The following is a 12,487-nucleotide window of genomic DNA, read 5'->3' as shown; positions in this document are numbered from 1 at the left end:
CATGATCTCAGGGGCTCCATGCCTGGTGCAGAGTTTGCTTGAGGATTCTCTCTTTCTCTCCCTCTGCCCCCACCAACAGTCCAAATAAATAAATAAATAAATACATACATCATAAGAGAAAAAGAAACGTCACTCATAACATATTTGGCCCAGCCGTGCAGGTGTGAGTCCAAACTGGCCTGAGCTCTCTGTCAGGGTGTTCATTCCTGTGTGAGAGGTAGTTTCAGTTTCTCGTGGGGATGATCTGCCTGCAGGGTCTTTCTCCTGAATTAAAAGATAAGCTGGAGAGAAGAGCTTTCAGGAAAAATGTGGGACAAATTTGGTGACTACAAGCCGGTGAGCAGTGAAGGTTTACCAGGTAGGAGCGCCTGGGTGACTCAGTGGGTTAAGCCTCTACCTTCCGCTCAGATCATGGTCTCAGGGTCCTGGGATCGAGACCCGCAACTGGCTCTCTGCTCCACAGGGAGCCTGCTTCCCCCCCTCTCTCTGCCTGCCTCTCTGCCTACTTGTGATCTCTGTCTCTGTCAAATAAATAAATAAAATCTTGAAAAACAAAATAAAACAAAACACATTACCAGGTAGCTGGGGGAATGGAACCAGAGGGTTAACCTAACGCCCAGTTCTAATGCAAAAGGGGAAAAGGTTATTACTTCTCACCTCTTACCTCCCTCATTTTACAATAAGGAAAATTAGGCTCAGAGAAATTTTAGTAAGTGGCAGAGCGAGGATTAGAACCCAGGTCCCAGGCTGTGTTCCTGTTTTAACTGTTAGCCTGATATAAGCATAATTAGGAGAAGATCTTTTTATCAAAACAAAGTTAAATGATAAATTACAAAGCAAAATGCATATTGTCTTTAGATCACATTCTGCTTTGGCCTGTGTTAGCTGTTGGTTTTTAGTTAGCACAGGTTGATGGACCTGCTCCTGTGAGTGTGTCAGTGTCTGTACAGGAAACTCAGAGGAGCTGGAGACAAAACCCAGAAGGTTCCACACTCTCAGCCAGGGCTCTCCAAACCTGTTTGGTCATGTACTCTATCAGTAAAATATTTCTGCAGATGCATTCCCCAACACACGTATCTTAATTTTTTTTCGGATTTATACATTTATAATCCCTCATAGTGAAATGTCCAAAATAGGCAAATCCATAGAGAAAGAAAGTAGATTAGCTATTGCTGGGGCCTGGGGGGAGGAGAGACTGGGAAGTGACTGCTAAGGACGACACGGGTTCCTTCTTGGGGTAATAGAAATGTTCTGGGATTTCTGGGATTAGATAGTGGTGATGATTGCACAACCTTATGAATATACTAAGAAACATGTTATATGTATTCTAAAAGGCGAATATTTTGGTATAGGAATTATATCTCAATTTAAGAAAATTATGTACTTTAATAATGTACTAAAATAATGTGTATGTTACAAAGAATAGCCTAAAAAAGTTATAGGATGAAATTTTAAAAGTCATAAATAAAAGTTCTCATATCATCTTCTGTCACCCCAACAAATTGTCTTTTGCTCTCCCTGTGGACTGAATTCTTTAAACCAATCCCCTGGATAGTCTATGTCTCAATTATAAGCCATTTATGACCCCTTTTTGCTTTCACAACTGTTGTGAATTTCAGTAACGTTGCCAATCAATCAACAATAATAATAGTTAATAGATACATATCGAGTATTTGCGAGATGCAAAGCACGATTCTAAGTGCTCTATTTGCATACACAGACCTGTTCCCATGTGGCTCTATTATTACTGTTAATGTCCCCATTTTACAGTTGAGCAAACTGAGGTTCAGGTAGATTAAGTAATATTTCCAGAGTCAAAGCTATTACATGGCTGTGTAAGGCTTCATACCAAGCAGCTTGACCTCAACACTGTGTTTCACTCTTGCCATGTGCCAAGCCCTGGGGGACCCTCAAAGTCCCTGCATCCTGGAAGTTTATCCTCTTATGGGGGCAGGAGGTAAATATTAGACAAGTACCGATATTTTCAAGTTCTCTGAAGAACATCCTAGTTGTGTGTATCTTCTCCCCTAGAAATGCTCAGGATGAAGGAATGAAGTATGAGCTTTAAATCACATTTTGTTAATGTAAACAAATAACAAAGACACCCCCCAAATTCTGTTTATGCCTCTGAGCTGGGCCAAGGAGGGATTGGGATGTCAAGGGAACTAGGAATCCCAAAAAGACCAGCTCTGGCAGAATTCCCCAGCCCCGAGCCACTGGGGTTTGGTGGCTGGAGGCCCAGTGTTACATCACTGTTTAGAAGCCTGGGCTCTTGGCTGACTCTCTCCAAACTGAAAAGGCCTTAAATAGTAGGGAAGCTTTTGGATTCACTGCAGCACACTAATTGGCAGGCAAATCACATAATACTTGTAAACCGCTCAAAATATGGTAGAGACTTAATAAAATTGCTATGGATTTCAGGGGTGTCTCGGTGGCTCAGTTGTTGAGCATCTGCCTTTGGCTCAGGTCATGACCCCAGGGTCCTGGGATCGAGCCCCGCATCATCGGGGTCCCTGCCCAGCAGGAAGCCTGTTTCTCCCTCTCCTACTCCCCCTGCTTTTGTTCCCTCTCTCACTTTCTCTCTCTTTCTGTCAAATAAATAAGTAAAATTTAAAAAAAAAATTTGCTATGAATTTTGACTTAGGATATCTGACCCTTATTGAATTATTATCATACCATTCTTGAGTCAGCCTTTCTGAATATGAACTGTAAGATCTCCACCCAGTGTAACAAATTTAAAAAAAAAGCGACAAGATCTTTATTAACAGACATGAAAAAAAGTAGATTTAAAAAAAGTAGAAGAGCATGGTTCCATTTTTGTGTTGTTACTGGTGTGTGGTTATCTGGAGAAAAATATAAGGGAGGATACAGACCAAAATGTTAAGAGAACTTATTTCTATAAGGAGTAAGGGTGATTCTGATTTTTTAATTTTTAATTTTAATTTTAATTTTTACACTACTTGCCTGTACTGACTTTTTTGTGTGTATGATGAGTGTGCTTTGCTTTTGTGATTAGAGAAGTGATTTTTACCCAGGGTTACACCTGACCCTGTTTAAATTAGGAGGAAAGCATGACACTGTGGTGAAGATCAGACTTAAAATTTGGGCTTTTTGAAGTTGTCTTGGCTAATGTCCATTTCTATTGGATTTCTTCCCTAAAGTAAGACCCTTTTTTCGGACTTCTTTGTAAGCAGAGGAGGCTGTTGGTGATGGGGACCAGGTTCCAGGGACTGTCTTCTAGAAGAATACCCTGCCAGAACCCTTATGACACTTTACTTAGGATTAAGGATCCTTCCGGACACAGGGGCCACTTTTCTGCCCCTGGTCCTCAGTATTGGGGTGTTTCGCTTCCCAGCTGGTGAGGAGGGGAATGAGGTTGATGAGCCCCTCACTCTTCCTCCTTTGGGCTTTGCTTTTCTCCAGGCCTCCCAGCCCCAACTGCTGAGAGTGACTGCTGAGAGCAGAAGAGGAGAGAGAACCAGCAGAGAAGAAGGAAGTTGGGCACAGCAGGGGTCCTCCCCACCATGGGGCAGACCTGCCAGCGAGGATGTGTGAGTTGTCCCCTTGCTTTCCTCTAAAGTCATGGGGTCACACACACCACGGCCTGCCCAATGCACTCTCCCACTGGGTGTTCCTCTCAGTCCATTTTCTAGAAGGGAAACCCAGACCCGGAGCACAGCAGAGATGTGTCATGGGGTTGGGTAGGAGGTACTCACATCCAGCCTCTAGCTCTCCCTGTGCAATTTAATCTTTCTTTCTTTCTTTTTTTTTAAGATTTTATTTATTTATTTGACAGAGAGAGAGAAAGAGACCACAAGCAGGTAGAGGGAGAGAGAGAAGCAGGCTCCCTGCTGAGCAAGAAGCCTGATGCGGGACTTGATCCAGGACCCTGGGATCATGACCTGAGCCGAAGGCAACTACCTAACCGACTGAGCCACCCAGGCGTCCCTCTATTTGCAGTTTAATTTTTACTGGGTCAGATAGGTCCTGAGCAAGGGGCACCCAAAGGGTCATAAACGTCACCTTTGGTTAATCACTTCTTAGGTTGTTATACTGCAAAGTCATGAATGGATGTTGAAAACAGGAGTGTGACCTTTTCTAAGAGAAGCCTTCCTTGGCCAGATTGTATATGGCCGTGTCAAAGCAGAAACCCACTCTTGCCCCCGACAGAGAGCTTTACTTCCCCCCACCCCAACCCCGGGTGTGGAAACAAGCCCGGGAAAGTGTTTATGGGACAAATGATGTTCTTCTGAGTAGCTGGTTCATTTTCAGTCAGCCTGTGCTGCGGACGGTCCCGCTGGGGCAAGGGCTACGAGGCCCCCTTCTTACAGTTTGGGAAATGGAGGCACAACGGCCTGTCAGCCCAGTGACACACACAGGGCTGGGACTGAAGCAGTGCCCTTGGGACAGGGTTCTCTCAGAGCAAGCCTGTCGGTCACTGCTGTGGCCTGACATGCCTGCTTTGTGAGGACTTCCCTGGTCAGTCTGTGGGTGGGAAATTCATTCCCAGACCGCATGTGGGAGTGGGGAGGAGGGAACACTTTCGTAGTGGCTTTCGCCTCTGTGTGAGGAGGGCTGGCACCTTTCCCCAGTCCTGGCTTGAAAACACCCCCTTTGTCATCTCTGAGGAGATGCGCCTTCCAGGCCAGATACATCCCCTGAGAGAACTGAGTTTGACCCCACTCTCACACCCACGTGGAGGCTCGGGCTCCCATCTCAGTCTCCTCTTGGCACTCCGAGGCACCTGCCTGGGCTATGGTGAGCAGGAGCCCACTTGACATGTACACCTTACCTGAAAGCCCCTGGGTCCCGGGCCCCCAGGACCGCTTCCTTCTCCTTGACTCCACGCTCAGGGCGAAAAAAATTTTGCCTGCTCTAGGACAGGGGGAACACCTCCAAACCAGGAGGTCTGCTTGGGATGTCTTTGCCACCTCTCACGGTCCCCACCGTCCCCTTCTGTGCCCCTACCCGGCCTCGTGAGCCTCAGGCAGAATGCCACTGAGAGCTTCCAGCAGGCCAGGCCAGCTTTGGAGAGGTGGCACAAAGCAGCCAGTGTCCCCGGCGCCACGTGGCAGTCAGCAGGCTCAGGCGCTGGCCCTTGGACTTAGTTCCCTGTCGGCCTCTGGGTCTCTGGCTGGTCCTCTGGGGTCCTGGGGGGTCCAGACACAGGAAGTCAGGCTCTGGGATCTCAGACACAAGCAGGAAACCCAGGAGTTGGAAATAGGTTTGTCTTCTCACGGGCCCCAGGGTGAGTTCTGATTATTGCCCTGGGTCTGCGTGAGCCCGTGATCTTCATTGTAGCTGCTGTCACTCAGGGAGCAACTGCCCTGCGCCCGGCCCTTCACACGGTCTCCTTGCATTTTCACAAAGTTCCAACAAAGTAGTTATCATTCTCCTCTCACAGATGGGAAAACTGAGGCGTAGGGAGCTTAAGGTACTTGTCTAATTTTACACAGTTCATCAGTGACAAACCTAGGACATAAACTCAGGTCCCTATGACCCCGAGCCCGTGTGCTCTTTCTACCTACAGGACAAACCCAGGACTGGGGGTGAGGATTGGGATGCCACCTGTAACTGCCTGGGGACATTCATACTTTGAGTGGTTCCGAGCTTAGAACTGTTGGGCTCTGGATATTGACTTCCCACTGTTAATCTAAGGAAGGGCCCCAAATTATATGGTCCGTTCTGTTTCTTTGTCCTTAGCTCCTTGGCTGTTCCAAGCCCCAGGCAGTATTTTGCATCATTTCCTTACACTTAATTCTCCGAAAGGCTTATAGACACCTGTCAGGCTTCACGAGAGCGCCTTTTAGCAGCAAGTTTGCTCTCATGGGGTATCGGCGTAAAGCCCAGACTGTTCGGGTTTTGGCCACGTGAAAACTTGCCGAGATGGCCCTGGTCCCTTGGGTTGTCTATGGAAAATGCCTTTTCTTGCTTCTGTAGGACCATGATTTCTGTAGAGCTTCTTAGAAGAGCAGTCTACGAAGAGGTTGCGTTTTCTCTGTTCACAAACCACAGACATTTATAGGGCACCTACCCTATGTGAGGCAGGGCAAGAAGGGCTGAGAAGATGATCTCTGCCCTTCAGGGAGGATGTGTGCGTCACCCTGGTTCTTATACGGACTGGCTACACGCCTGTGGGCCGCCACGCAGCCCTTCTAGAAAGTGGGGTTACCTGTCGTGCTCTGTCTCTTGGGGCTCCCTCCCTCCTCACCCGCCAAGAGTGGTGGTTCCAAGAGTCCTAGAGCCGCAAGAGAGGGCAGGCCCTAGCACAGGTGTGTTTGAAGGTATGATTGTCCTACTGGCTAAAGCCAGTCACACAGCCAAACCCAGAGACACTGTGGGAGGAGACGACAGAGCATGGGCACAAGGAGGAGAAGCTTTATGACTGTTTTCTGCAAACAAGGTACCGCATCCTCCTTATCCTATCAGCCGCCATCATGGAGAGATCCGCATGGGCCGCTCTTTGACTGGGAGCAGCTTCCAAAATCTGTGAGGTGTGGAAAGTCCTAAGAGGGATACAGAAGGGCAGGATGCTAATTCATCAAGGATACTGACTCATCCAGCCGGTTGCTGCTTGATGGCCATGTTCCCTCCATGTTCATGTGGGAAGTATTGTGTCCTACAATCATGGGGACATGGTGTGGCCAGGGGCTTAGCAGGGACAGACCCCTGTGTTCCCCCAGCCCCACTACATGCCTCTCTGGCAGCTCAGCCAGCACCATGCTTTCATTATGGATGGGCACGTCTGTGTGCTCTTGTGGAACGGGGGCTCCCTGCGGGCAGAGCCACTCTTGTCTGTCATCTTTGAACCCCGCTTCCCAGCACAGTACCTGTTCAGTTGTAAGCACCTAATCCACGCTGATGTGATGTCCCTCACGAATAGGACATTTCTGAGCTCGGCTGCATTCCATCCAGAGGATGGTTAATCAAGTCAGGACGTTGTCAGCGATTTCGGGCTTACTTGTAGTTACTGTCGCTTCTGAGCCTGATTGATTAGGTATGAGCGTCAACATGTTGCAAATACAAGTTGCTAAGATGCCTTTGTCACACCTCATTTTATCCTGTCTTTCTTTAAGAGTGAAGCATCTGAAAGGCCCATCAAACCCCCGCTTACTGAAGCTAAGGTAAGACACCTAAGTGTCTCTCCATATCCTTCTGTAACATTTTCTAGACAAGAGGGATAGTGTGTGGCGATTCCCTTTGGGAACTCTGATCTTGCTTTCAGGGAGCCAGGCAGCCCCACTGTGGATTCCCAGGGGAGGAAGAACATTTACTTCTCAACTGCTCCTCCCTGGGCCCAGCCCACCCCACAGGGCAGATCTTTTGTTGGGGGGGCCTTTGTTACGAGGCTCTTCTCTCAACCCTTTCTTGGGAGCAAAATGCCAAGAGTCTGAGCTAAACGCAGGACCTTGCTGCCTTGGAGCTGTACGGCCTCCCTCCGGGAGAGGGAATGGAAGGGTATCTTCCCTCTCGTCTCTTCCAGTGTGCGGAATCCAGCATGCCAGGAACTTGGTACCCATCCCCTCTGCGCTGGAACATGACAAAAAAAGTTTCAGATCTTCCCTATTGGCATATCCCATGTGGTTCCAAATCAGAGAATTTTCTGTGCTATCTGTGATGGCCCTTACCTACCCTCTCGTTCCCCAAGTGGGTGCTTTACTGTGCCTATCACATTGCAGTAGAGTGAATCTGAGGTGGGTTGCTTCATGTGAAGGGGGTGAGGTGGAAGCTTTAGAGAACCACCTTTCTGGGACAAAAGTACAGTAACTTTTGATTTCTGCTACACCTGCCTCCCTTATCTAGTCCCAGGTGAGGTCCAAGTATGGGTCCTGATTTGTAGCCACCTCTGTTCTGCTTCTTATTCCACTGATCAGATAGCGCTATTCTTGTTCTTTCCAAAATGAATCAGAGACTCCAGCATTTGAGGATTTATGGCTGAGAAGTAAAGCTCAACATGCAAAAAAGGAAAAAGTTACAATGTAGAGTGACATGTACCTTAAGAGCCAGACAAGGGAGGGATCCATCCTGTCTTGGGGAGAGAAGGAAGGTTGGACAGAGGAGGTGAGATTGGCAAAAGGTCTTGAGGCAGAAGAAGGAATCTACAGGCCAGGAAGGACATTCAGGGCAGAGACAGCAGTTAGGGCAAACACGGAGTCTGTGAAGGATGGAAAGAAGCTGGGAGGCTACCTAGTGTGTTGACGGTGGGGAAGGCGGGAGGGGAGGCTGATGAATTTGGGTTGGGCTGGCACTGGATATTAAGTCCAGTTAAGGAACTCTATGGAGGGGGCCCAAAAGATCTTTAGGTTGAAGAGTCATGTGATTAAATTGTGTTCTGTCTGGAAGCAGCAAGGAGCATGAGCCTTGAGCCTCCAGGGAACCAGCCAGGAGGCAGTGGGGATGAGTGTAGAGAGCTCCCCAGAGGCAGTGTGTATGCAAGATGATACTCCTTGGAATGGGAAGAAAGTTTTACAAGTTCCATTGCTAACAATTTTTTAAAGCTCAGTCGGCAGTGGTAGCCTTGCTTGGTGAGCCTTGCAGTTGGTTACTTGTTTCATTTTGTGCTCAGGGTCTCTTTTCATGAGAAGGGGCACATCGTGGTCCCTTCCTTTTTTTCCAGGGCCATTTTTAGTATATCATGAGGCATTACCGTCTTCTGACTGCCTGGTTGAAGTAGTTTTACACATCATATTCTCTGTCTTTAACTCAGTTGACCCTCACAAAATAAGCAAGTGGCTTAGGAAGATTTCTGCATAGAAACTATGGATTAAAGCTAATGAACAATGGGGCAACTGGTTGGTCTGTAGGAAGAGAGAGTGACTCTTGATCTTGAGGTCTTGGGTTGGACTCCCATGTTGGATATAGAGATTACTAAAAAATAAGAAGCTAAAAAAAAAAAGAAAAAACCACTAATGAACAAAGAGAAAATAAGAGCACTGACTTGTGTCCTATCCCTGGTACCAGCTACTCATCAGCCACATCTTGGGGTTAAAAGAAATAAAAGATCTGATCAGATATAATAAGTAGAGAGAAAAACAGGGAAGGCTTTTTGAATTCTGGCTTTATTCTTATATCACTAATGATAAGCTAATCCTTATGTATATAGAGGGCCTTGAGATCATTAGCTAATGGTCCCATTAGGCCACCACATTTAAAAACAGTTTATCTCATCTATATGCATTTTTTTATTGAAGTATAATTTATTAACAGTCAAAAGCATACATCCTAAGGGTCAGGTCAAGAAATTTGAACACATGTCTATACCTATAGAACCCAGTTCAAGTTATAAAATATTTCCAGGCACCTGGGTGGCTCAGTGGGTTAAGCCTCTCCTTCAGCTCAGGTCATGATCTCAGGGTCCTGGGATCGAGCCCTGCATTGGGCTCCCTTCTCACTGGGGAGCTTTCTTCCTCCTCTCTCTCTCTGCCTGCCTCTCTGTCTACTTGTGATCTCTGTCAAATGAACAAATAAAATCTTTCAAAAAAAAGATATAAAATATTTCCATCACCCCCCAAATCTCATGTCCCTATCCAGTCACTACTTCCCCATCCCCTGTCCTGAAGGAATCATTGTTCTGACTTCTATCATCATAGGTTAGTTTTCCTGTTCTTGAACCTCATGTAAATGGAATCATACGTGTATACACTTTTGTACCTGGCTTTACTATTTTCATATTGCTGCATGTACCGAGTTCATTCTTATGTGATCTTGTATATAAACAAATCTAAGATACACACACACACAAGCCCACACACTATTAGAATAAACACATTCAGTGAGGTTTCAGGATACAAAGTTGATATGTGAAAAATCAGTTGTACTTCTATACATTTGCAATGAACAACCCAAAAAGAAATTAAGAAAACAATTTCATTTATAATAGCACCAGAAAGAACAAAACACTTAGGAGTAAACTTAAAAGAAGTCCAACCCTTATACTCTGAAAACTATAAAACATTGTTGAAAGAAATTGAAGAAGATCTAAAAAAAAAAAAAAAAATGGAAAGACATTTCATGTTCATGGTTTGGAAAACTTAATATTAAGATGGCAATACTCCCCAAGCTGACCTACAGATTCAACACAATCCCTATCAAAATTCCAGCTGGCATCTTGGCAGAAATGGACAAATTAATTCCAAAATTCATATGGAGATGAAAGGTACTCAGAATATCTTGAATAATAAGAAGAAACATCTCAAATAATAAGAAGAAAGTCAAGGAACTTGCATTTCCTGTTTTTACAATGTATAAATCTACAGTACTCAAGACAGCAGGGTACTGGCATAAGAATAGACCTATAGATCAATGGAATAGAATTGAGAGTCCAGAGGTAAACTCTTACATTTCTAATCATTCAGTTTTCATAGGGATATGAAAACAATTCAGTGTGGTGAGAATAATCTCTTCAACAAACAATGTTGTGACAATTGGATGTCCACATGCAAAAGAATGAAGTTGAATCCCTACCTCAAACCATATACAAAAATCAATTCAAAATACATGGTAGATAAAATTATAAAACTCTTAGAAGAAAACATAGGTATGAATGTTTTTGATCTTGGATTTGGCAATTGTTTCTTACTATGATACCTGTTACGGGCTGAATTGTGTCCCTCTACTACCAAATTCACATGTTGAAGTTTTAACCCCCAGCACTTCAGAATATCATCACATTTAGAGATGGGGGGCCTTTAAAGAGTTCATTAATTTAAATTGAGGTCTTTAGAGTGCACCCTATTCCAGTCTGACTGACATCTTTTCAAGAAGAGGAAATTTGGACCCACAAAGAGACATCAGGGATGCCTGTGCACAGGGAGAGGGCCATGTGAAGAAGGGGGCCCTCTGCAAGCTAAGGAAAGAGTCCTTAGAAGAAGCTAAACCAGCCAATACCTTGATCTTGGACATCTAGCCTCCAGAATTGCGAGAAAACTCATTTCTGTTGTTTAACCCACCCAGTCTGTAATATTTTATCTATCAACTGATGAATGGATAAAGAAAGTGTGGTATATCCACACAATGGGAACTTATTCAGAAATAAAAAAGGACCGAAGTTCAGACACGTACTACAACGTGAACAAATGTAAATGAAGCACATTTACATGCTAAATGCAAGAAACCATTCACCAAAGATCACAATCTGTATGATTCCATTTGCATGAAATGTCCAGAACAGGCACACCTGTAGAGATGGGAAGTAGATTTGTGGTTGCCTATGTCTGGGGAGCACAGGAATTTGGGAGGTGACAGCTAAAATAACAATTTTCCTTTTTGGGATAATGAAAATACTCTAAAAATGATTGTGGTGGTGATGTCATAACTCAACAATCATTAAAAATCATGGAACTGTACACTTTAAATAGGTGAATTATATGGTATGTGAATTATATCCCAGTAAAACTGTTACCAAAGGGGGGGGGACAAGCATTCCATTTTTATAGTTGAAACATATGAAGTATGTATAGATATAGTACAATTTTTTAATCTGCTCATGTGCTCATGGACGTTTGAGTTGTTTCTAGTTTTGGCTATGACTGATAAAGTGCTGTGAACACCTGTGTACAAATCCTTATATGGACATATGCTTTCATTTCTCTTGGGTAAATACCCAGGAATGGAATCACTAGGTCATGGGCTAGGTATATATTAATTTTTTAAAAGATATATTTATTTATTTGAGGGGGGGAAGGGAGCATGTGAGCAGGGAGAGGGGCAGAGGGGAAGGGAGAGAGAGAATCCCAAGCAGACTCCATCCTGAGCGTGGAGCCCTACGTGGGCCTCATGACCTGAGCCAAAACCAAGAGTTGGATGCCCGGCCGACTGAACCACCCAGGCGCCCTTATGATAAACTCCATTAGGAATAGTCGAAGGATTTCAAAATAGTGTCAATTTACACTCCCATCTGTCTCATCTGTTTTCATGTCTATGTTTTAGGTATGTTTTATAACATAAATAATAGTGCAGCAGTATGCATCCATAGTTATAAGTAAATATATAGATTATTGAGGTATGAGGTCAAAATGTTTTTGCTACAGGGGATTCTGAACTGACCAGTTCCGCAGCCCGGGACTAGGAGAGAGTCCATCTTGCTAAGGGCTTTGTATCGGTTTTGTAGGGCTGCAATAGCAAATTGGCACAAAGTTGGTGGTTTAAAATAACAGAAATTTATTATCACACAGTTCTGCAGGCCAGAAGTCCGAAATCAAGGTGTCAGCAGGGTGGGGCTCCCTCCGCAGGCTCTCGGGGAGGATCCTTCCTGGCTGCTTTCACTTTCGATGTCTCCAGGCACCCCCTGGCTTATGGCTGCAGAACCCTCTCTCATCTCTGAGCCACCTTCAAGGGCCATTCTCCTTTCCCCCCTACTGTCTTCTCTTCCGCCTCCTAATCAGGAAGGTCACTGGGTTTAGGGTCCACCAGGGAGATCCCATCCCGGAAGATCCTATCTCTAGATCCTATCTCAAGATCCCTAGCGACAATACACAAAGACCCTTTT

Source organism: Martes martes, assembly GCF_963455335.1.
Source record: "Martes martes genome assembly, chromosome: 14".
Classification (NCBI taxonomy): Eukaryota; Metazoa; Chordata; class Mammalia; order Carnivora; family Mustelidae; genus Martes; species Martes martes.
The sequence above is the reverse complement of the archived record's forward strand: the minus strand, read 5'-3'. Positions refer to the sequence as shown.